Source organism: Rhincodon typus, chromosome 5, assembly GCF_021869965.1.
Source record: "Rhincodon typus isolate 14 chromosome 5, sRhiTyp1.1, whole genome shotgun sequence".
Classification (NCBI taxonomy): domain Eukaryota; kingdom Metazoa; phylum Chordata; class Chondrichthyes; order Orectolobiformes; family Rhincodontidae; genus Rhincodon; species Rhincodon typus.
In genome coordinates this window covers 8,594,157-8,619,251 of record NC_063336.1, presented here as the reverse complement: position 1 = coordinate 8,619,251, position 25,095 = coordinate 8,594,157, and the positions used below count along the sequence as shown (strand labels likewise).

The window sequence follows — 25,095 nt, the reverse complement described above, 5'->3', positions numbered from 1 at the left end:
TTATTCGGGCAAGAAGAGCGTATTCCGTCACCCTTTTGACTTGTGCCTTGTAGATCATGGACAGGCTTTTGGGAGTCAGGTGGGTTACTTGATGCAGTATGCCTAGCTTCTAATCTGCTCTTATAGCCACTGTATTCATGTGGTTAACTCTGTTGAGTTGATGGTCAATGTCCCCACCAGGATGTTGATAGTGGGGATTCATTGATGGTAATGACATTAAATGTCAAGGGGTGGTGGTTAAATTGCTTCTCATTGAGGATAGTCATTACCTGGCTTTTATGGCATGAATGTTACTCTCCACTTGTCTGCCCAAAGGAAGGTGCTGTCAAAGGAGCCATGGTGAGATATTCTTTGAATCTTACAAATGCTTTCACTGCATTGGTGTTAACAGGAATTAATGTTTGTGGATGTGCTGGCAATTGAGCAGCTTCCTAGCTTCTTAATTGCAGTTGGAGGCGCAGGCTAGTGAAAAGTATTCCATCGCACTTGTGACTTATAGATGACCAGGCATTGAAGTTAGGAGCTGTGTCACCTGCAGAATTCATAGCCTCTAACATGTTCTTGTAACCACAATATTTATATGGCTGGTGTCATTCAGTTTGTTTTTGGTCACTAGGTGGGGTGGAGGGGTTGGTGACGTAGTGGACAGAAAAGCCACAGTAGTCCCAGAGAGTCATACTCCAGTCTGAGTCACCTGTCTCGGGCTTCTACTGAACTAGTGTAGGCATTTAGCTTGTGCTATTGCTGTCACTCTACGCTGCAAACCAGCCATTCAGCCAACATATGGACACGGATGACTTGAGTATCTGCGGCTTCAAAAGTGATGTTGAACATTGTCTAATCATTTAATGTCCCCATTTCTGACCTTGTGATGGAGGAACGGTCAATAAAGTTAAGGCTGGTGTACGAACCTGGAACAGGAATAGGCCATTCAGCCCCTCCAATCTGCTCTGGCACTCCAGATTATGCCTAATTTGACTTTGGTTTCAAATCCACTTTCCTGTGTACCCATGATGATTGTTGGTTCTTGTTTGTCAAGAATCTATCCACCTTTGCCTTAGTATTCAACGGTGCGGTCAGGAAGAAAGTTCCACAGACTCATGACCCTTTAGAGAAAAACATCTGAAATGGGAGAGCGCTAATCTTTAAATTCTGTCCCTTCTTCCTAGAAGTTCACTTCTCATTCTTCTACTTTCCAATGATTGAGTCCAACCTGCCCAATCTATCATGATGACATAATTGCAACCCCACCCTGTGCGCATATACACACCACTCAGGTTTTAGTCATGTGAATAAACTCTACATAAAATGAGACCAAAGTTGTATACTATTCCAGGAGCTGTCTTGCCAATGCTAAGAAAACCTTCCCCTTGGCAGTAAAGAAAACATGCCATTTGCCTACTAAATTTCTTGCTGTTCTTTTTTTTTGTCACTAATGTACCAGGACGCACAGATCCTTCCGAGTTCTTCAGTCTCCAGTTATACAATATGTTGCTTTACCTTTCTTTCAAAGTGCAAGTTTACATTTCCCACATTTTACTGCTTACGCCAAGTTTTTGTCCTCAATTTTTCTAGATACCATGACTGAATTTAAGCAAAAGAATATCATGGTGATGTACTGAACACACCCAGCAGCAACTAGACTGCTTATACTTCAGTTAATCTGCTTTCCCTGTTTTAATTGTTCATAGATTAAAGTACTGACTCATGGTTCTTCAACTTCAGCTCTCGTGTATCTGTCAACTTTTCCATCATGGTGGAACAACCTTAGACTAAATTGCCTGAATATTTAGAAGGTGGTGAATTGCACAAACAAATCATGGTAAGGTGGTCTGTTTTTACAAAGGCCATAGCTAGAGAACAGGAGCAAGTACTGTTGTGCTTCCCAAATAAACTGACTCAACTCAAATAAAAGCAAAACACTGCAGATGCTGGATATCTGAAGTAAAAACAAAGTGCTGGAGAAACTCAGCAGGCCTGGCAGCATCTGTTGAGTGAGAGGTTTACAAGAATGGTTCCAGGGATGAATAACTTGTTATCAGGACAGTTTTGAGGAGCTGGGATTGTCCTCCTTGGAAAAGAAGGCTGAGAGGAGATCTGAAATATTCAAAATCAAGAGCAGCCTAGGTAGGCAAAGTAGGTACAAAACATACCCACTCAAAAGGATCGGGGTTGGGGGGAGGGGGGACATGAGGAAGAGACAGAAATGAAGAAAAGACTTCATGCAGATTTTAAAGGCCTCCGACTTTAAATGGTTTTCTGTTTAGAACTTCTATTAAACTGTATATACATATAATTTGGTGAATTGAGAGACTTTTGGAAACTTGAAAATGGATAGTGTTGTCCTTTTGATGTAATGGGTTATTACCTTTTTGACCTTTTCACAACAGGTTGTGCACTAAACTGAAAATGTCCCTAGCTTGACTTTGGCAGAGCTCCCTCAGAGTACAATGGTTGGCTCAGTTGACTGAGATTTCTTTTCTCTGAAGACAGTCCCTCTGTCCATGACAAACTGGCATGGTGACCTGCCTATTTGCTGATGTTCTTGTTACATGGGCAGTGTATGTTAAGATGATGATTGGAATTTGTATTTTAAGATGATAATTGGAATTTGATTGGGTGCTGCATGTTTGTGCTGTCAAAGAGAATTATGGATCACGGTCCATAATTGGAATCCTGAATTAATACACAGCCTTTCAGTCCATTGTGCCTGTGCCAATTCTTTGAAAGCTACTCCAATAACTTTCGCATAATCCTGTAAATTGTTTCCCCTTCAATGAGAAATGTGTACATACATTGCCTTTGAATAATCCTCCACCATCATTCTCGGGCAATGCATTCCACTTAACAAGAACTGTCACCTCTAATTCTTTTCCTGATTCAGTAAAATCTGGTTAACACTCATGTCACTAGAAATTGTTTTTCCTTCTTTTTTAACTCCGTTCAAACCCATTATAACTTTGAAAGCTTCTGTCTGATCTCCTGTCAATCTCTCTGCTGTAAGCAGTCTAAACCAAATTCTGAACTTGCTCTACATATCTGAAGCACTGCATCCCTTTTACCGTTCTTGTAAATTGCTTTTGTAGAGTCAGTTGTACAGCACAGAAACAGACCTCTCAGTCCAACCTCTCCATGCTGACCAACTATTCTATGTTGATCTAGTCCCATTGCCAGCGTTTGGCCCATATCCCTCTAAACCCTTCCTATTCGTTTCTTGTTTCATTTATGGGATGAGGGTGTTGCTGGCCAGGCAGCATTTATTGCCCACTCCTAATTGCTCCAGAGGGCAATTAAGTCAACTGCATTGCTGTGTCTGGAGCAACATTTTAGGCCAGACCAAGTAAGGATGGCAGTTTCCTTCCCTAAAGGATATTAGTGAACCAGACGGGTTTTTCCAACAATCGACAATGGATTCACAGTCATCATTAGATTCTTAATTCCAGATGTTTATTGAATTCAAATCCACCATCTGCCGTGGCAGGATTCAAACCCAGGTCCCCAGAACGTTGTCTGGGTCTCTGGATTAACAGTGCAGCGATAATACCACTGGCCATTGCCACCTCCATGTACCCATCCAAATGCCTTTGAAATGTCGTAATTGTACCAGCCTCAACCACTTCCCCTGGCAGCTTATTCCATACACGCACTGCCCTCTGCATGAAAAAGTTGCCCTTAAGTCCCTTTTAAACCTTTCCCCCCTCACCTTAAACCTATTTAGGGTGGTGGACTCCCCCGCCCCGGGAAAAGACCTTGACTAAAGAAGAACGAAGAACAAAGAAAATTACAGCACAGGAACAGTCCCTTTGGCCCACCAAGCCTGCGCCGATCCAGATCCTCTATCTAAACCTGTTGCCTGTTTTCCAAGGATCTGTATCCCTTTGCTCCCTGCCCATTCATGTATCTGTATAGATACATCTTTCTCCCTATCCATGCCCATCATGACCATATAAACTTCTATAAAGTCACATTTCATCCTCCACTCCAGAGAAAATAGCACCAGCCCGTTCAGTCTTTCCCTATAGCTCAAACCCTCCAGCCCTGGCAACATCCTTAAATCTTTTCTGAACTCTTTCAAGTTTCACAACATGCTTAATCTATCAGGGAAACCAGGATTGAACGTATTATTCCAAAAGTAGCCTAACCAATGTCGTTTACAGCCGCAACATGATCTCTCGACTCCTATACTCAATACACTGACCAATAAAAGCATGGTACTAAATGCCTTCACTACCATGTCTACCTGCATCTCTGCTCGTAAATTCGGCAATACTCCGCAGGACCTTGCCTCTTAAGAGTATAAGCCCTGCCCTGATTTGTCCTACCAAAATGCATCACCTCACACTTATCTAAATTCAACTCCATCTGCCACACTGCTCTACCCGTTTGCCTATCTGATCCAGGCCCTGTTGTACTGTGAAGTTGCCTTCTTCACTGTCTGCTGCTCCTACCAATTTTGGTGTCTTCTGCACATATACTAACTGTATCTACTATACTCCCATCCAGATCACTTATTTAAATGACAAAAGCATTTACTTTTATAGATGAGGCTAAATATACCTTTTCAAACAAACATTCTCAATTTGTCCTGCTAGCTTCAAAGATTTGTGTGCACATGTTTACCCCAAGCCCAACAACTCCAGCTCAGTCCTGCAGAACCTAAACTTTGTTATTTATTGTATATTGCTTCTCATTCGCCTCACCAGACATGTCACTTCACAATTCTGTAGGCTAAATTTTGTGTCTCAGCCTGGTGAATTTGGCAGGTACATATGTTTCCCCAAAAGACTGTTGGTGTCCACCACATTTGTTCATTTCCTTTGGCTCACCTTTTAATTACTTGTTTGAATGTTTTAAAAATAAACACACTTTGGGTTCACTTTTAGCTAACTTTTATTTTCCTGCTGTTTGTTTTGCTGTCTTTTAGATCTGTTCTTATAGAATCATAGAATAGAATTGTAGAATCCCCACCATATGGAAGCAGGCCATTTGGCCCATCAAGTCCACACCAACCCTCCTGAAGAGCGCCCCACCCAGACCCTCCCTCCTACCCTATCCCTGTAACCTTGCATTCCTGTGGTTAATCCATTAACCAGCATATCCCTGGGCACAATGGGCAATTTAGCGTGGCCAATCCACCTAACCTGCACATCTTTGGACTGTAGGAGGAAATTGGAGCACCGGGGGAAACCCATGTAGACACTGTGAGAACATGCAAACTCCACACAGACATTCTTGCCTGAGGCAGAATTGAAACCAGGTACCTGGCGCTGTGACGCAGCAGTGCTAACCACTGAGCCACCGCGCTGCCGTTCTGTACGCTTCATATTCAACTTGGTTCTCTATTATCAATCATGCAGAAAAAGATGGATTCTGAGAAATCTCATATATTTTAATCTCTAGTCATCCAGACACCTAAGTTCCCTTTCCACACATTTGACTGTCGCCACCCTGTGTTCAAATCATCTCCTTCAAAACTTCCTGTTTTGATCCTTGGGCTAGATCTGTTTTCAAATTCATGAAGTTAGCCACAAGCAGAAATTGCAGGAGAAAGTTGGCACATCTAGCAACATCTTTTCTTTATTCATTAATGGAATGAGGGCATCGCTGGCTAGACCGCATTTATTGCCCAGAGGGCGTTTCAGAGTCAACCACATTGCTGTGGGTCTAGAATCACACGTAGGCCAGACCAAGTGAGGATGACAGTTTCCTTCCCTAAAGGACATTAGTGAACCAGATAGGTTTTTCCTGACAATCGACAGTGGATTCAAGGTTGTCATCAGACTCTTAATTCTAGATATTTTATTGAATTGAAATTCCATCATCTGCCATGGTAGGATTCGAACCTGGGTCCCCACAATGTTATTTGGGTCTCTGGATTATCAGTCTGGCAATTTTATTTTACTAGGCCATCGCTTCCATGTGGAGAAAAAGCAGAGTTAACGTTTCAAATCAGTTTTTTGAAGAAGGGTATGTTTTTTGTTTCTGATTTTGTTTCAGATCTTCAGCATCCACAGTTCTTTGTTTTATTATGGTGAAAATACCCTTTCTACAGTTATGTATTATTCAAAAAAGACTGCAGAGTAGTACCTGGTGGCGGCGATAAATGCTAAGTGTGTTGGGTTGGCTAGAAATTCCTCACATTTCATTGACTTTTGAATGGATTTCCACATTGTCAGCTGATGAGACAGTGTGTAATTGATTAGTGATTTTTTTTTTTGAGTATTAGAGTTCCACAGGATGCCAAGCTGTTGGGCAGTGTCTGGTATGCTTACTTGATCGTGTTAATACACCATAACCAGTTTTACATTCAATCTGAAGAATATCAAGTAGGAAATATTAGATAATCTGAGGCCTTTTGCCCAAAAATCATTTTGTGATCAACCAAAAAGATTAAGATTCTTATTATCTTTGGATCATAACAAGTTTTGATTAAAAAAAAATCAACTTGTGCTGCAGAAAAGTATAATCTCTTAAGCGCAAAAAGTTCTGTGAAAGGAAAATTGTGAATTACCAGAGTTATGCAACTGCCTTTCCAATGCATCAGAATGGTGTGCTACTTGAAGGTGACGAGGCTCCCCAGAAATCATGTTTTTGAAAGGTACGCTTGTTCAAAACAATTTGAATTGAGTTTGAAACAGATTGTAATGCTGATGTATTATTTTCCAGCCGCAAAGGATAAACTGCAATAGCTGAATCTAAACGGAGCAGCATGCAGCAGTGTTTATGCTGTGAGACTGCTTCCATTGTCCCTAATACTCTGCATTTACAAACTGCATGAAGCCAGAGTTTAATAATCCTTTTTGATTGTTTCAGGATTTGGGCAAGTAGTGCACAATGCTGGCAAGGCTGCATTACTTCTCCATCCCCACACTAGAATTGGTGGGCCTTAAGCTTCTGCAGTTCTTGTACTGCACCCACAATGACGTTTTTATCGTTGTCATGTTATGGCACAGAAGGAGGCCATTTGGCCTATCATGTCTGTACTGGCTCTTCAAATTAACATCATGATTTAGTGCCATTCTTCTATATTTTCCTATACCCTTGTTCGTGTTTCTATTTAAATAATCATCTAACGCCCGTTTGTCTGCCTCTGTTAAACCTGTCCCCTGCCACTCCAAGGCCTGTCATTGCAGATCATTAGTGTGATAGTTTGTTTTCCTCTTGCATCACATTTTGCTTCTTTTGCTAATCACTTTAAATCTGTTCTGCCTTCTGCTTGATCCTTAAGTGGGAACAGTTTCTCCCTACTGACTTTATTCAGGCCCCTCATGATTTTGGAACCTTTCACCAGTTCTCGCCTCTGGAACCATTTTTCTTGAATTTCTTCTGCACTGACTCCAACACATTCATGTTCTTCCTGTAGGACGATGCCCAGAACTGTACACAGTACTCCAGCTAAATCAAACAAGCTTATGAAACAAGTTAAGCATCACCTCCTTGCTTGTACTCAATGTCCCTATACACCCAGGTTCAGTTCTGCAACCCCTTTTGAAATTGTACCCTGTATTTTATATTGTCTATGTTCTACCTGTGAAAATGTAACACTTTGGACTTCTCCGCATTAAACTTCATCTGTTACCTATCTGCCCATCATCTGTCCTTTTTGAGGTTCTTACTGCTACCCTCATTGTTTACAATGCTTCTAAGTTTTGTATCTTGAAATCTTTGAAATTGTCCCCCGTACACCAGTACCTAGGTCAATAGCTTATCAGGAATAGTAAGGTTCTGAAAACCAAACCCTAGAGAACTTCAATACAAACCTCCCTCCAACCTGAAAACTATCCATTGACCATTACTGTTTTCATAAACACTAACTTTCCACAAAGATTTGTTACGCAGTACTGTATTGAACAACTTCTGGAAGTGTATGCACATCATATCAACAGAACCCTCTTTGATTCTTTGTTACCTCTTCAAAAAGCTCCAGCATGTTCATTAAATCTAATTTCCTCTTTAGAAATCCATGCTGGCTTTTTCCCATCAAGCCACTTTTTTAACGAAGTAATTACTAATTCTATCCTTAATTGTTTTCAGAATCTGAGTTCTGAAATTCAACTGATTTTAAGGAATGAGAAAACTTTAACCCCAGTGTCATGAAATGTTGAAATATATCCAACCCAGGGGTGATGTTTAATTTGGAAGGGATTTGGAGGTATTAGTGTTCTTGTGGTGTTGCTGTTCATTTTTCACCTGTTTGTGTGCTGCTTGTAATGGTGTGTTGGTGAGTTACTGCTGTGCCCTCCATAGATCATGCATACTGCAGCTATAGTGAACTACTGCAGGGGAAGATTTTAAAATGAAGTCATGGTCTTTAACCTGATGAAGGAAACAAAATTCTAAGTGTAAGTGATTTGCTTGACATTTGTGACAAATCCATTTCTAATTATCTTGGACTTGGCTAGCAAAATATCTGTATACATTTTTTGGTTTAAATTTATTAAATTTAAACATGGTAGCAGGATTTGTGCACTTTGTGTCCTTGCCAGGAAATGACAAGAACTTTAAATTTGTGAAGTGCCTTTCCTGACGTCTGAATATTCTCTAGTGCAGCAACAAAAAATTACATTTTATGTTCTTTTAAAGTGCAGTCACTGTGGCTATGTAGACATTTATCTACTTGGTATTTACAGCAAAACTCCACAAACATCAGTGAACAAAAGTTGATCTGTTTCTAGCTGTTGATTTCCTGAGGAATTTTGGTTGGGTTATCAAGAAAATTTCTTAGTTCATATATGTGAAGAATTTTTATTCACTTCATGAGGTGACTGTTACTGTCAAGGCCTTTTTTGTGCTTATCCCTCGTTGCCCTTTCTGAATTTGGTGAACTACTGTCTTGAACCATTGCAGCGTGTGATGTAGTACTAAAAGGATGAGTTCAGGTTTTGCTCAGGATTGAGTGATTCATGGAGGAATTGAAATTTGCAGTTAGTGTTAGTATGCAGCTTGGTAATGAATGACACTAGTTTGGAAAGTACTGGTGAAAGAAGTTTGAATCACTTCAATACACCTGGTTAATGAATGCTTTGTGCTGTTGGAGGTGATAGATTGGGTGTCGAACAGTCAGGTTGGTTTGGAAGCAGCTCCATTTGAACACCAAACTGTGTCAGTATCTGAGTAATTACAAATCACAATCTGAATAGTTAACAGTGCAGAAGGAGGCCATTTGGCTCATTGTGCCTACACCAGCTCTTCAAACAAGCAGCATTATCTAGTACTGGTTTGTGCATGCACCAACCAACTCGACCTTCAGTTGTCATCCATTTTAATTCCCCTTCCCACTGCCCTGACAACATGTCCGCCCATCCATGGCCACCTCCACTGTCAGTGGGGCCAAATGTAAACGGGAGGAACAATACCTGATGCTTTGCCTTGGAGAGCTTACAGCCAAGGGCCTGAATATTGACTTTGCCAGCTTCAGCATCCCTCCATCCCCAGACTTCTCCCATGTCCCGCCTCCCTGACCTGTCCTAATCTGTCCATCTTCCTACTCACCTATCCATTGCACCCTTTCCACTGATCAATCATTATAACCCCTTACCTGCATACATCTATCGCCCTTTCCCCAGCCCCAACCCCCTCCTCCCTCTATTTATTTCTGGGGAGGAACCCCCCGCCAGTCCTGACGAAGGGTTTTGGCCCGAAACGTTGATTTTTTTCCTCCACCTCTGCTGTCTGACCTGTGTTTGTCCAGGTCCACGTTTATTGACTCCGGCTTCCAACATCTGTTTTCCCCCATACCCTTGCACGCTCTCTTTCTATCCTAATAATCATGTAGTGCCTCTTGAATGCTTTATTTGAACCTGTCTGCACCTCCTTTCCAGGCAGTACATTCTGTACCCTAACTACTTACTGTATGGGGGAAAAATAGATTTCTTTTATTACTCTTGCAAATGGTACTAAACACTGCAATCATTTTTTATTCACTCGTGGGATATGGGCATTGCTGGTCGGCTAATATTTACTTCCCAAGCTTGGTTACTGGGGGTGAACTGCTGCCTTGAAATGCTGCAGTGCATATGGTGTGTATTGACCCAGAGTTGTGACCCAACGACGGTGAAGGAACAGCGATCTATTTACAAGTCAGGATTACGAGTGGCTTGCAGGTGGTGCTGATCTCCTGTATCTGCTGCCCTTGTTCTTCTAGATGGAAGTGGTTGTGGGTCCGGAAGCTGCTGTCTCCGGATCTCTGGTGAATCGTCATGAAAATCTCCATTTCTGATTTTAAGATTGAGGGGAAGTCATTGCGTCTGAAAATGGTTGACCTAGAACGGTACCCTGAGGCACTCCTTCATTAGTATCCTGGGAATGAGATGATTGGACTCCAAAAGCTGCAGCCAATGTCCTGTATAGTAGGCATGAATCTAAGAGATAAGTTTTCCATTGATTCCCATTGACTTTGATGTTTATTGAATCTGTAGTTCCCTGAAGTCTTGAGAGTGAATTTGCTCCCAAAATCCTTAATTCAGAGCCAAAATTGTAGCTTAGTGTGAATTGAATCACTTATTGTCACATGTATTCAATGTAAAAATACAGTGAAAAGTGTGTACCTTTGCCGTACATACACATTCGCATTCATATTAACTTAGAATAAGATAGGAAAAAATAACTTGCGAGTCCAACTTTCTTTTCCCTGCCACAGTCCCACTCAGCCCTTGCCATGCTGCTGCCATTGTCCCACTCTGGGCTGCCTCCCTGGCCTGCTCTTGCCACAGCTGCTGGATGTATACCTGGATTGTGGAGCTGGGAAAGAGTGGAAATGAGATTGGAGACTGGAAAATAAAACCAGGCATGAATGGGTCCTTCTCTGATACCTTGAATCATAAATTGTAAGAGTTTGACCTGAGTAGCCCATTGAATATATTCTGTAGACCCAGGAGAGCAAAAGACCTGTTAACCTATCTCAATCAGGGTTTGGGAGAAAGGGGGTTAGAAGGGATCAAGAGTTCCAGTTTACTGAAGAGGAAGAGAAGGATGTCCTTCTGATGGCTCAATTTATAAAGATAATGCCCATTGTTGTAAAGATGAATTTCAGTCCCTTTGTATTCCTACTATTCTCTTTTGATCTGAACTTTCCACCGTTGTGGAGCTTGGTATGTTTAAAGCTAGGATTTCCCGTTTTAATCATTATGCAGAGGCAATAGGAGAGTGGGAAAATGCACTATCTGAATGTTAGATGAACACGGTAATCCTTGATTGTGGCACATTCCACAATGCTTTCACACATCTTGAGTCTAGGAGAATTAGACATTAGTAGTGAAATCCTTGGATACCCATATCATTATAAATTTACCAAAGCAGAAGTTGGATATCTCTGAGAAGAGTGGTTTTTTAGTGAGGTAATGAAGTGGCAGATGATACCAGCTAGACAGATGGAAAATGCTGTGGTGCAGAGAAGATTTAATTGTAGTTTCTGTGTCTGCGAATGAGCCAATTAGTGCAGAGTCTGCAGCAAATTTATGTTGTGGATCGACTCTACTCACTCTTGAGATTTTTCAACCTTCAGAGGACAACTAAAATTCCCCAGTGTTCTACTGGAGAATCACATTAACCTTTAAATACAGATGTAACTATTTGTAACAACTCAATATTTGCCTAACTAATCTGGTATTTTCTGTCTCTAAAACATTCTCCTACTTGATTGTGGCTGGTTAGCTGGTTCTCCTTCCAGTCCACTATTTTTGGCCCTCATCCCGGTTCCGGGTTTCAACTTGATGTGCAACTGATTGTGTGGTCGACGGAATCTTTATTTAGGTGTCAGTTTTTAGCATGTGCTCATCGCTTAGAGACAGTTTATTTTCATTTGTCCTTCTAATTACAGAGAGAAGAATGTTGCCCACCACAATGAACTGGCGGTTTTGAGACAAGAGGTGCCTTACTAGGCCGGCTTTTTGATCCCACATCCTGCCTTTGACCATACAGTCTCAACCCGTTTTTCTCTTTTGAACTTGCACCTTGCTATCTTGATGCCAACATACAGGGATAACCTGATGAAGAGACAAACAGTCTGCCTTCCCAGCCCAGCGTCCTCGAATTGAAATATGTGGGTTATTTCAAAATCTTCTAAAATTTCAGTAAAATTAAAAAAGATACCAATTAAGACAGCACGCTCTGCAGTTTGAGGAAGTTATGATAGGGTTTCAAATCATAGCTAACAGTGAGAAAGAAAATCACCTGGAACAATGTATGGAGCACTGATGGCACTTGAAGAACATGCAAAGACATTCGAGGTGAATTCAAATTTGATTTTGATAAAGAACGCAGTAAAATATCAGAATTTAATTTTGGAGATTGGAATACTAGCATTTTAAAAGCCAAAAAAAAAAACAAAGTAATGGAGAAAGTAGTTTGAGGGAAAATTGACATGTAACATGAAAACACAGTAAGAGCTTCTTTAATTTAAAAAAATGAAGAGGTAGCAGTAGACATAAGCCTTTTTTCCTTTCCTTTAAACTCCCATCTTCTAGTACCATTTTAATTCTTACCAAGATCTGTCTTCTGTAATCAAAATCTTAAGGGGCTACAATACTGTCTAGATTGTGTAACCTGTAAATCTACTGACACCCCAAAAACAATTGCCTTAATATATTTCGTAGAAAATAGGAGTGGGAGTAGGCTATTCAGCCTACTGAAGCCTGCTACACGATTCATTATAATCATGGCTGATCATCCAACTGTTCATAGCCTGTTTCCGCTTTTGCCCTGTGTCTTTTGATCCCTTTAGTCCCAGGCTCCAAATCCAATTTCTTGAAGTCATATAATGTTTTGGCCTCAGCTGCTTTCTCAACTTGTGCAGTTCTCTTGCTGATCTGTATCATTGTCATGTCCTTTAAGACCTTCCATTGTCATGTGTAATTTTAAAAATCTTTGTTAGTCCATTTAGGACAATTCATTGCATAATGGTATTTCTAGTTGTACCTGTTGACCATACCTGAAGCATTCCTGGGGTTCATCTTCTGTCATGTTTCCCAATTTCTGTAGTCTGTTATAATCGCCAAAGGTCTCTGCTCACTCCTCATAATATTTTAGGCCTGTACATGAGCATCGCATTGCTGTTAAATTGAATTCTCTATTCTTTTGTTACCTCTGAATATCCCATTTGAACTCTGAACAAGTTCCAAAAAAATTATTATAGTAGTAAAAATTGAAATTGATCCCCAGGCCTGTTGAGGTGCAACCTTTCTGACTTGTACAGGTCCAACCCTACTCAGGAACTGCCCCATGTAAATCTAAAACCTACCTTCCTGCAGCATCTCTAGTGGTGTATTTGTCAGTTTTATCTTCCTGTTACTGAGCTTGGACACTGGGAGCAATCGAAAGATCATTACCTTTTTGAGGTTCTGTTTTTCAACAGCCCAGCTATTCCTGTCACTGTGTATTGTTTTTGTTGAACAGAGCCTGCAGAGCTATTTTTGAAAGCGAGGAGGGAGCATGCTCATTAATGCCATCGGGTCAGTGGTGGTGTGGTGGGGTGCAGGGATGTATGAGAAGTGGTGATGGAGGGTAAGACTGACGTGTGGTAATGGCAGTTGATGTGATTTGAGGGGTCTGCAAGCAAACTGGTGGGAGTGTTGGCAGGGGAAGGGAGCAAAAAGAGCTTGGGGGAAGCAGAGAATGAATGGAAGCAGGATGGAGTGGGTGGGGGGGGCGGGATTTGGAGGGGAGAGAGAGGAGGGAAGCTGCCTATGTGGTAGGGCTTCAGCAGAGCTAGGATGCAGTAATATTTTGGCGTTTCTATTAATTTGTCTGTTCTGAGGGAGGTTTCTCTGCTCTAAAATAGACCCGGGTAAATACCAGACGAGCACTGATTAGTCCCAGCATGGGCTCCCAGGGACCCCTTACAGGCAAACTAAGCGTTCCATGACAACAAGGTGCAGGGCTGGATGAACACAGCAGGCCAAGCAGCATCATAGGAGCAGAAAGGCTGACGTTTTGGGCCCAGACCCTTCATCAGAAAAGGGGGAGGGGAAGGGGGTTCTGAAATAAATAGGGAGAGAGTGGGAGGCGGATAGAAGATGGATAGAGGAGAGGATAGGTGGAAAGGAAACAAACGGGTCGAAGAGGCGGGGATGGAGCCGGTAAAGGTGAGTGTAGGTGGGGAGTTAGGGAGGGGATAGGTCAGTCCAGGGAGAACGGACAGGTCAAGGGGGTGGGATGAGGTTAGTAGGTAAGAGAGGGGGGTGTGGCTGGGGGGGGGGGGGGGGGATAGGTGGGAGGAAGGATAGGTTAGGCGGGGACGAGCTGGACTGGTTTTGGAATGCGGTAGGGGGAGGGGAGATTTTGAAGCTTGTGAAATCCACATTGATACCATTGGGCTGCAGGTTTCCCAAGCGGAATATGAGTTGCTGTTCCTGCAACCTTCGGGTGGTATCGTTGTGGCACTGCAGGAGGCCCAGGATGGACATGTTGTCTGAGGAATGGGAGGGGGAGTTGAAATGGTTTGTGACTGGGAGGTGCAGTTGTTTATTGCGAACCGAGCGTAGGTGTTCTGCAAAGCGGTCCCCGAGCCTCCGCTTGGTTTCCCCGATGTAAAGGAGGCCACAGCGGATGCAGTATACCACATTGGCAGATGTGCAGGTGAACATCTGCTTGATGTGGAAAGTCTTCTTGGGGTGGTACGTGAGGTCGAGGGGGATTCTCTTTTGGTTCTTATTGCTTGGACGGGGTGTGAGGGATGAGTTGCGGGAGACACGGTTGAGGGCGTTCTCGACCACTGAGCGGGGGGAAGTATCCCCTATTCCCAATTCCTTCGCCTCCGCCGCATCTGTTCCCAGGATGAGGCATTCCACTCCCGTACATCTCAGTTGTCTTCGTTTTTCAAGGACCGTAACTTCCCCCCACCTCAGTGGTCGAGAACGCCCTCCACCGTGTCTCCCACATCTCCCGCAACTCATCCTTCACACCCCGTCCACGCAATAAGAACCAAAAAAGAATCCCCCCCCCGTCCTCACGTACCACCCCACCAACCTCTGGATCCAACGCATCATCCTCCGACACCTCCGCCATCTGCAATCCAACCCCACCACCAAAGACATCTTTCCCTCCCTACCCTTATCTGCTTTCCAGAGGGACCACTCTCTCTCCTGGACTCCCTTGTATGCTCCACACTCCCCTCTAGCCCCACCACATCCGCCCCCATACCTCCTCCCTCACCCCCATCCCAGGCCCCAAGAAGACTTTTCACATTGGCAGATGTGCAGGTGAACATCTGCTTAATGTGGTATACTGCATCCGCTGTACCCGGTGTGGCCGCCTCTACATCGGGGAAACCAAGCGGAGGCTCGGGGACCGCTTTGCGGAACACCTACGCTCGGTTCACAATAAACAACTGCACCTCCCAGTCGCAAACCATTTCAACTCCCCCTCCCATTCCTCAGACGACATGTCCATCCTGGGCCTCCTGCAGTGCCACAATGATGCCACCCAGAGTTGCTGTTGCTGCAACCTTGTAGCCCAATGGTATCAATGTGGATTTCACAAGTTTCAAAATCTCCCCTCCCCCTACTGCATCCCAAAACCAGTCCAGCTCGTCCCCGCCTCCCTAACCTGTTCTTCCTCCCACCTATCCCCTCCTCCCACCTCAAGCCGCACCCCCATCTCCTACCTACTAACCTCATCCCACCCCCTTGACCTGTCCGTCCTCCCTGGACTGACCTATCTCCTCCCTACCTCCCCACCTACACTCACCTTTACTGGCTCCATCCCCGCCTCTTCGACCTGTTTGTTTCCTCTCTTCTATCCGCCTCCCCCTCTCTCCTTATTTATTTCAGAACCCCCTTCCCCTCCCCCATTTCTGATGAAGGGTCTAGGTCCGAAACGTCAGCCTTTCTGCTCCTATGATGCTGCTTGGCCTGCTGTGTTCATCCAGCCCTGCACCTTGTTGTCTCGGATTCTCCAGCATCTGCAGTTCCTACTATCTCTAAGCATTCCATGATGTGGGTGTCCTGGAAATTATAGCTCTCCCAGCTCCCTCAACTCTGCTTTCAGGGTTTCACCTTTTTTTTTCCTCTGCTCATGTCATTGATGCTGATATGGACTACAAGCTCTGATTCTTCACCATCACCGCTCAGCTGTGCTGTAGCTGCTCAGTAATACACCTGACACTGGTGCTCGGAAGGCAGCCTGCTATCCTGGAATATCTTGCATGATCATGGAAGTGCCTGCTTATTTCTGTCACTATTGAAGGCTCCCCCTTCTTCCACACCAACCACTTTCCACTTTACACCTCCTTGTATAGCTGAGCCACCTATGATGCCTATACATGAGAGAAATCATCACTATTACCAGTATTTTTAACTGGATGCCAGTTGGAGAGTGAGATGCTTGCAGGGATCCCTGTCTTCACCTGATTTGCCGCGTCTTTCTGAGAATTGCATGTGCAAACTTGGCTAATGAGTATAGACCTGGACCCTCAATAGGAAGGGTCACAAATAGAAAAATTTGTAACACAAGTGTCTGAGCAAGTTCAGAAATAAGACCATACCTATTCTGTGCAAGTTAATGGAAACAAATGGTGGAAACCTGATTACAATATGCTTAGCAAGAAATGTTGTTTTTGCTATCCTTATCTTGTTTCACCTGACCTATCTCTTGAGTGAAACAACTAGAAAACATTCTCAGCACTCCTTTTCTCACTCCAGATATCTGCAGTCCAATCTATAATATTATACAAAACATCCTCCAAAAATTGGCCCATGCTTTCAGTGGCCTAGCCCCACACCTAATAAAACTGCATCAAAGTTAAGAGGAGGCTTTTTGGTTGGGAAAGAAGGTGTAACAAACCAATTTGTGACCATAATTCTCATAACAGCAACATGGCAGCTTCTCTTTTCTAAATGCAGGTAAGCTGCTCAAATTATCCAGTTTTTAAATGTTATTGGGTTCTTTTGTAATGAAATTTGAGGACAGAGGAGCAGGGGAATAGAACTGTGGTTAAGAGATAACACTGTGTAGAGCTGGATGAACATAGCAGGCCAAGCAGCAGCATAGGAGCAGGAAGGCTGACGTTTCAGGCCTAGACCCTTCTCCAGAAATGGGGGAGGGGAAGGGGGTTCTGAAGTAAATGGGGAGAGAGGGGGAGGTGGATAGAAAATGGAGACGGGACAGGCAAGTCAGAGGCGGGGATGGAGCCAGTAAAGGTGAGTGTAGGTGGGGAGGTGGGAGGAGATAGTTCAGGTCAGTCCAGGGAGGACAGACAGGTCAAGGGGGTGGGATGAGGTCAGTAGATAGGAGATGGGGGTGGGGCTTGAGGTGGGAGGAGGGGATAGGTGGGAGGAAGGACAGGTTAGGGAGGCGGGGACAAGCTGGGCTGGTTTTAGGATGCGGTAGGGGGAGGGGAGATTTTGAAGCTTGTGAAATCCACATTGATACCATTGGGCTACAGGGTTCCCAAGCGGAATATGAGTTGCTGTTCCCTGCAACCTTCGGGTTGCATCGTTGTGGTGCTGCAGGAGGCCCAGGATGGACACGTCTGAGGAATGGGAGGGGGAGTTGAAATGGTTTGCGACTGGGAGGTGCATTTGTTTATTGCGAACCGAGTGTAGGTGTTCTGCAAAACGGTCCCCCAGCCTCCGCTTGTTTTCCCCGATGTAGAGGAGGCCACAACGGGAACAGCGGATGCAGTGTACCACATTAGCAGATGTGCAGGTGAACATCTGCTTGATGTGGAACGTCTTCTTGGGGCCTGGGATGGGGGTGGCCGGGGGGGAGGTGTAGCACTTCCTGCGGTTGCAGGGAAAAGTGCCAGGTGTGGTGGCGCTGGAGGGGAGTGTGGAGCGGACAAGGGAGTCCAGGAGAGAGTGGTCCCTCTAGAAAGCAGATAAGGGTGGGGAGGGAAAAATGTCTTTGGTGGGGTCGGAGGATGATGCGTTGGATCCGGAGGTTGGTGGGGTGGTATGTGAGGACGAGGGGGATCCTTTTTTGGTTGTTATTGCAGGGAGGGGATGTGAGGGATGAGTTGCAGGAAATGTGGGAGACACGGTGGAGGGCGTTCTCGACCACAGAGGTGGGGAGGGGGACGTTGCGGTCCTTGAAAAATGAGGTCATCTGAGGCGTATGGGGGTGGATTGCCTCATCCTGGGAGCAGATGTGGCACAGGCGAAGGATTTGGGAATAGAGGATGGCATTTTTGCAGGAAGGTTGGTGGGAGGAGGTGTATTCTAGGTCGCTGTGGGAGTCGGTGGGCTTGAAATGGGTATCAGTTTCCAGGTGGTTGCCAGAGATGGAGACAGGTCCAGGAAGGGGGGAGAGGTATTAGAGATGGTCCAGGTGAACTTAAGGTTGGGGTGGAAGGGGTTGGTGAAGTGGGTGAATTGTTCGAGCTCCTCGTGGGAGCACGAGGCGGCGCTGATACAGTCATCAATGTAATGGAGGAAGAGGTGGAGTTTAGGGCCAGTATAGGTACGGAAGAGGGATTGTTCCACGTAACCTACAAAGAGGCAGGCGTAGCTTGGGCCCATGCAGGTACCCATGGCCACCCCCTTTGTCTGTAGGAAGTGGGAGGAATTGAAAGAGAACGCCCTCAACTGTGTCTCCCGCACTTCCCGCAATAACAACCAAAAAAGAATCCCCCTCGTTCTCACGTACCACCCCACCAACCTCCGCATCCAACGCATCATCCTCCGACACTTCCGCCATCTGCAATCCGACCCCACCACCAAAGACAGTTTTCCTTCCCCGCCCTTATCTGCTTTCTGGAGAGACCACTCTCTCCGTGACTCCCTTGTCCGCTCCACACTCCCCTCCAGCCCCACCACACCCGACACTTTTCCCTGCAACCACAGGAAGTGCTACACCTCCCCCCTCACCCCCATCCCAGGCCCCAAGAAGACTTTCCACATCAAGCAGATGTTCACCTGCACATCTGCTAATGTGGTATGCTGCATCCGCTGTTCCCGTTGTGGCCCCCTCCACATCAGGGAAAACCAGCGGACGCTTGGGGACAGTTTTGCAGAACACCTACACTCGGTTCGCACTAAACAACTGCACCTCCCAGTCGCAAACCATTTCAACTCCCCCTCCCATTCCTCAGACGACATGCCCATCCTGGGCCTCCTGCAGTGCCACAACGATGCCACCCGAAGGTTGCAGGAACAGCAACTGATATTCCGCTTGGGAACCCTGCAGCCCAATGGTATCAATGTGGATTTCACAAGCTTCAAAATCTCCCCTACCGCATCCTAAAACCAGCCCAGCTCGTCCCTGCCTCCCTAACCTGTCCCTCCTCCCACCTCAAGCCCCACCCCCATCTCTTACCTACTAACCTCATCCCGCCTCCTTGACCTGTCCGTCCTCCCTGGACTGACCTATCTCCTCCTACCTCCCCACCTACACTCACCTTTACTAGCTCCATCCCCGCCTCTTTGACCTGTCTGTCTCCTCTCCACCTATCTTCTCCTCTATCCATCTTCTATCTGCCTCCCCCTCTCTCCTATTTATTTCAGAACCCCCTTCCCCTTCCCCTCCCCCATTTCTGATGAAGGGTCTAGGCCTGAAACGTCAGCCTTCCTGCTCCTATGCTGCTGCTTTGGCCTGCTGTATTCATCCAGCTCTACACCTTGTTATCTCAGATTCTCCAGCATCTGCAGTTCCTACTATCTCAGAACTATGTGGTTAGCTCTTTGCCCACCACTCTGTTCGTCGCTTAGAGTGGCTTCCTTCTGTGCTGTGAAATGTTGATTCAATCTGTTTAAATAATTCAATTTGAGATGTTTTAAACATGGCGAATTCACATTATGTAAAAGTGCTGCCATGCAAACCTAAGCAGAGGAGAGCGTCATCGTTCCAGTGAGTCATTGCTTTGTAGCTGTCCTTCTCTTTCCAAGTTTTCTGCAGGGTTATATTATACAATAAGGAGCAATTCATTTAGTGAGTCAAATGTTAATTTGTAAATACTTCATAATGGATTTTTCTATTAAGAACTTAACTAAAAAAGCACAAGTAAGAACTGAAATCAGCCAGAGATATTGAAACTGAGTAAAGTTTCTCTTCTATTCCAGGTAATATGCTGTTTTTAATAGGTTATAATTTAAAGTCTATTTATTGCACAGTATATTTACATGTGTCTTGCTTACATTGGTCTTTAGACTGCATCTGGCGTACTGTACACAATTCTCTTGTATGAAGAAGGATATTGTTTTGGAAGCAGTTCAGAGAAAGTTTGTATCAGCAGCACATGAACGTAGAACAAGATTAGGTTACTCAGATCTTCGAGCCTGCTCCGCCATTCAATTGGATCTGATTTTTAATCTCCACAAATTCCGATATATCCCTGATTGATCTTTCATTGCCTTAGTCATAAGAATCTATCTGCTCTGCCTTGAAAATATTTAAAGTATCAGCATCCTCTGCCTTTTTGAAGGTAATTCTAAAGACATTCAACCCTCAACTTCCTCCCTTGCCTTAAATGGATGACCCCATATTTTTAAACTATGACCCCTAGTTCTAGATCCTCCTGAAAGAGTGAACATTCCTTCTACATACACCTGGTCAAATCCCCTCACCATTTTTTGTTTAAATTAAATTGCCTCTGGCTGCTCTAAACTCCAGAGGATGCAGGCCTAACCTTTCCTCGTATGGCAATCCACTCATTCCAGGAATTAGTCTAGTAAAGAACTGCTTCCAATGTATTAACATCCTTCTTTAATAATGGTGACAGATCTCTTCACATCTTAGAGCTCTGTAACCTGTCGTCATAATCTTTTTCTGCCAAAATGAATAATTTCACACTTTTCCACATTGTGTTCTATTTGCTTGATTTTTACCTGCTTTGCTTAACCTCTGTGTCCTCTTAGTTGTAAGGCAGACACAAGGAGTCTCACTTTCCTACCTGCCTTTGTCTCATTAGCAACTTTAGCTACCATGCCTTCATTCCCTACTATTTGAATAATTTGGATCATCCCTGCAGTATCCTGTCAGCCTGAAAAAAGCACACTTGTTCCTACTCTTGGCTTCCTGTTATGAAGTCAAATTTACTGTCCACTCCTATGGGTCATGCTGTGAGCTTTTATTTTCTGCAATAATCTTTGTGGCACCTTTTTATTGAATGCCTTCTGGAAATCTAAGTACACCAAATCCACAGGTTCCCCTTTATCTATGGCACAAGTTACTTCAAAGAACTCCAATAAACTAATTAAACGTGATTTCCTTTGTCCAGAGCCATGTTGGATCTGCCTGATCATCTTGAATTTATCCAAGTGCCCTGTTATAACACTTTGCCTATGACAGATGTTGCTGGGTCAAAATCCTGGAATTCCCTCCCAAATGGCATTGTGGGTCAAACCACTGGACATGGACTGCAGCGGTTCAAGAAGGCAGCTCACCACCACCTTCTCAAGGCCAGCCAGTGATACCCACGTACCACAAATTAATTTTTTTTTAAAATAAAGTAACTGGCCCCTGGTTTCTTTCCTTTTTTCTGCAACGCCCCTTTTTTGAGTAAAGTGTTAAATTTACTCGGTACTACTTCTTTGCTTGTTATTTTCTTGGAGTCCATCCCTTTTTCAATTTCTGATTTTAGTTTTTATTTGGAGGGTTACTTGTATCCACTGTAATGAACACTATTCAAAATATCTTAAATTCATCGCTTTATCCTCCATTCCTAATTCCCCAAACTCATTTTCTATTGGACTAAATATTTGTCAGATATTTAGAGTTTAAAAACTTTTCCTATGTTTTTATCTACTGATCTGCCACCCATCTTTGCAGATTCTTTTTGCGTTTGATGTGTTCTGTCTTTTTTAGTGAACCTCCATCACCTGGAAGGGCAAGGTCAAAAGATAAATGCTAACACCTACAAGTTTCCCTCCAAGCCATTCACAATACTATCTTGGAAATAGTTTGCCTTTCCTTCTCTGTCACTTGGTCAAAATCCTGGTACTCCCTCCCCAATAGTTTTGTGGTTTTAAAAAGCAGTTCACCATCACGTTCTTCAGGGCAACTAGGGATGGGCATTTGAATGCTGGCCATGCCAGTGACACGCACACATCCCATGAATTACAATTTACATTTTTTAAAAAGCTATGTTCAGCCACACGGAATAAAAGAACATGTCTCATGTCTCATGTCTCTGTCACATAGGATGTGGCATGCTGGATCCAGTGCCTTGCAGGTGGTGGTGTTGAAGTGTTTGATAATTGTAATGCTTCCTATATGACAAAATATAAAGAGATCTTGATCGGATGGATCAATGGACTTAGAAGTGGCAAATGGAGTTAATTTAGATCAATGTGAGATGTTGTATTTTGGTAACACAAACTAGGGCAAGAATTCTACAGTTAATGGTAGAGCCCTGGGGAATGTTGTCAAACAGGGACCGAGAGGTACAGGTTCATTGTCCTTTTAAAAGTGGCATTGCATGTAGACAGGATGGTGAAGAAGGCATTTGGCACCCTTGTCTTCATCAGTCAGTGCATTGAGTACAGGAGTTTGGACGTCATGTTGTGGCTGCACAAGACATTAGTGAACCCACTTTTTGGAATACTGTGTGCAAATCTGGTCTCCCTGTAATAGGAAGGATCTTGTCAAACTAGAAAGGGTGCGGAAAATATTTACAAGGATGTTGCCAGGATTTGGAGGTGTTTGAGTTATAAGGATAGGCTGGGACTTCTTTCCCTGGAGCATAGGAGGCCAAGGGATGACCCTTTAGAGGATTATAAAATCGTGAGGGGCATAGATAAAGTGAATTGCCATGGTCTTTTTTTTTTTTCAAGGATGGGGAAGTCCAAACCTAGAACGCATAGGTTCAAGATGAGGGGAAAGATTTAAAAGGACCTGAAGAGCAACTTTTTCAGACAGGGCGGTGCATGTGTGGAAATTGCTGCCATAGGAAGTGGTGGAGGCGGTTAGAATTACAACATTTGAGACATTTGGGCAGGTACATGAATAGGAAGGATTCAGAGGGGAAATTGCCCAAGTGCAGGCAAATGGGATTAGTTAAGTTTGGGCTATCGGGTAGTTCTGGACGAGTTGGACCGAAGGGTCTGCTTCCATGCTGTATGACTATGACTGACTGAACCTTCAGCCTGATTCTGTTTATAGTCAATCTTTTGATCATGACTGACTCTGATTCAGTGGTAGTTACTGTAGAAGATCGCTGTGATCCTAGGGAGGGAAGAAACCAGGCTACCAACACTGACACTCATTCATGTGCCTGGATGTCTGTTGAGAGAAGATGACTCATTGCCAAATCTGTGTTCAAAGGGCTTGTGGATACTAGTGGAAACAAATGGTCAACTTCCCACTGGAGCAGGCTACAGTTTCAGCTGGGGTTTGGGTTCTTGAGACTTTGTAGTGATTTACACAACTGCCATCTCAGAGGGCAGTTGAGTCAACCACTTGGCTATGGGTCTGGAGGCCAGATCAGGTAAGGAAGACATATTTCCTTCCCTGAAGTCAGTGAGCCAGGTGGATTTTTCCATCAATTGTGTTCGGTAGATTCCTATTTCCAGATTTTTTTTAAAAATGAATTCAAACTCTACCATCTGCTATAGTCGAATTTGAACTCGGGTCCCTAACACACTAGTGGAGTTTCTGGATTAATAGTCTACCAATAATACCATGAGGCCATTACCTTCCTGCTCGTCAGTTTACAGATATTAAAGCACAGATTTGAGTGCACTTCAGATATGTGGTGAGGGGGGAATGGAATCTCTATACATTTACTTGACTGATTTCTGAGAGGGAGGCCTTTACCTTGTAAAGGAGTCATACAGCATGGAAACAAACTCTTCTGTCTAACACTCGTACATGCCGAACAGATGTCCTAAATGAATCTAATCCCATTTGTCAGTATTTGGCCCATATCCCCCTCAACCTTTCCTATTCGTGCACCCATTGACATGTCTTTTAAATGTTGTAATTGTACCCACCACCACCACTTCCTCTTTCCAGACATATACCACCCTCTGCATGAAAATGTTGCCCCTCGGATCCTTTTCCCCCCTCACCATAAACCTATGTCCGCTAGTTCTGGACTCCCCACCTTGGGGGGAAAAAGACCTTGGCTATTTACCCTATCCATGCCCCTCATGATTTTATAAGCCTCTAAGGGTCCCCCCCCTCAGCCTCCAGGGAAAACAGCCCCAGTCTACTTAGCCTGTCCCTATATCTCAAACCCTCCAGTCCTGGCAATAGGACTTGATTTAATTTGTTATTGTTACATGTATGTAAGTACAGTGAAAAGTTCTGTTTTGTGTGCAGTACAGCAGATCATAACATACTAAGACTCCAGATCATAGGATGATTGAACAGAGCAAGGAATACAAAGTTATGGCTGCAAAGAAGGTGCACAGAAAGCAAGATCAGCATTAGATTTGAAGTTTGAGAGGTCCATTCAGCGATCTATTAACAACAAGGAAGGTAACAACATGTACCTGTTAGTACGTGTGTTTGGCTTTGTATCTTCTGCCTGACAGAAGAGGTTGAAAGAGATTATAACTGGGGTGGAAGGGATCTTTGTTGGCAGCCTTTCTGTGGCAACAAGTATAGATGGTCTCTAAGGTTTTGGAGTAGATCTGTAGCTTGGGTTGTGGGTGTTGAGGTTGGTTGGCTCGCCGCGCTGGTTTGTTCAGCTGCACTGAGGATGTTACCAAGCACGGTAATGAAACGTCTGCGGAACAACAAACCAGCTCGGCAAGCCAACCAACCTCAAGTATAGATGGAGTCAATAGATCGAAGGTTGGTTTGCATGAACGTTGTATGCACAGGCCTGACTGTCTTCAGTTTCTTTCAGTCCTGGGCTGAAAGAGCGGTTATGTTACCAAGTCGTGATGCTTCCAGAAGGAATGCTTTCCATGGTGCATCTGTAAAAGTTGGTGAGGGTCCTTATGGACATGCTGAATTTCCTTACCCTCCTGAGGAAGAAGAAACGTTGTGCCACCTTTGACTGTTGCAACAATATGGGTGGTCTAGGACAAATTGGTGATTGTCGCTCCTAGGGACTTGTTCTTGCCCATCATCGCCTCATCTCCATTGATGTAGATAAGAGTGTGTCCTCCTCCTTACTTCCTGAAGTGGTTGATCAGCTCTTTAGTTTTGCTGACATTGTGAGAGATTATTTATCTTTGCACCACGTCACCAAGCATTCTCTCCCATCATTGT

The 25,095-nt window shown here is 44.1% G+C and overlaps 1 protein-coding gene across 11 annotated transcripts in view; it reads left to right on the top strand.

The window, feature by feature from the left end:
- The window catches only part of LOC109928772 (CSC1-like protein 2), a 213,172-nt gene that overhangs the window by 23,184 nt on the left and 164,893 nt on the right, over nucleotides 1–25,095 (top strand). The window contains exon 3 of one of the 11 annotated variants that reach the window (XM_048596491.1): nucleotides 11,819–12,227. The exons of 8 other annotated variants lie outside the window; for them this stretch is intronic. The gene's annotated coding sequence lies outside the window, so the exon portion shown is untranslated. Of the gene's footprint in view, nucleotides 1–11,818; nucleotides 12,228–25,095 lie in introns of those variants that run through there. 2 more of the 11 variants (XM_048596482.1, XM_048596485.1) reach the window with 2 other exon arrangements.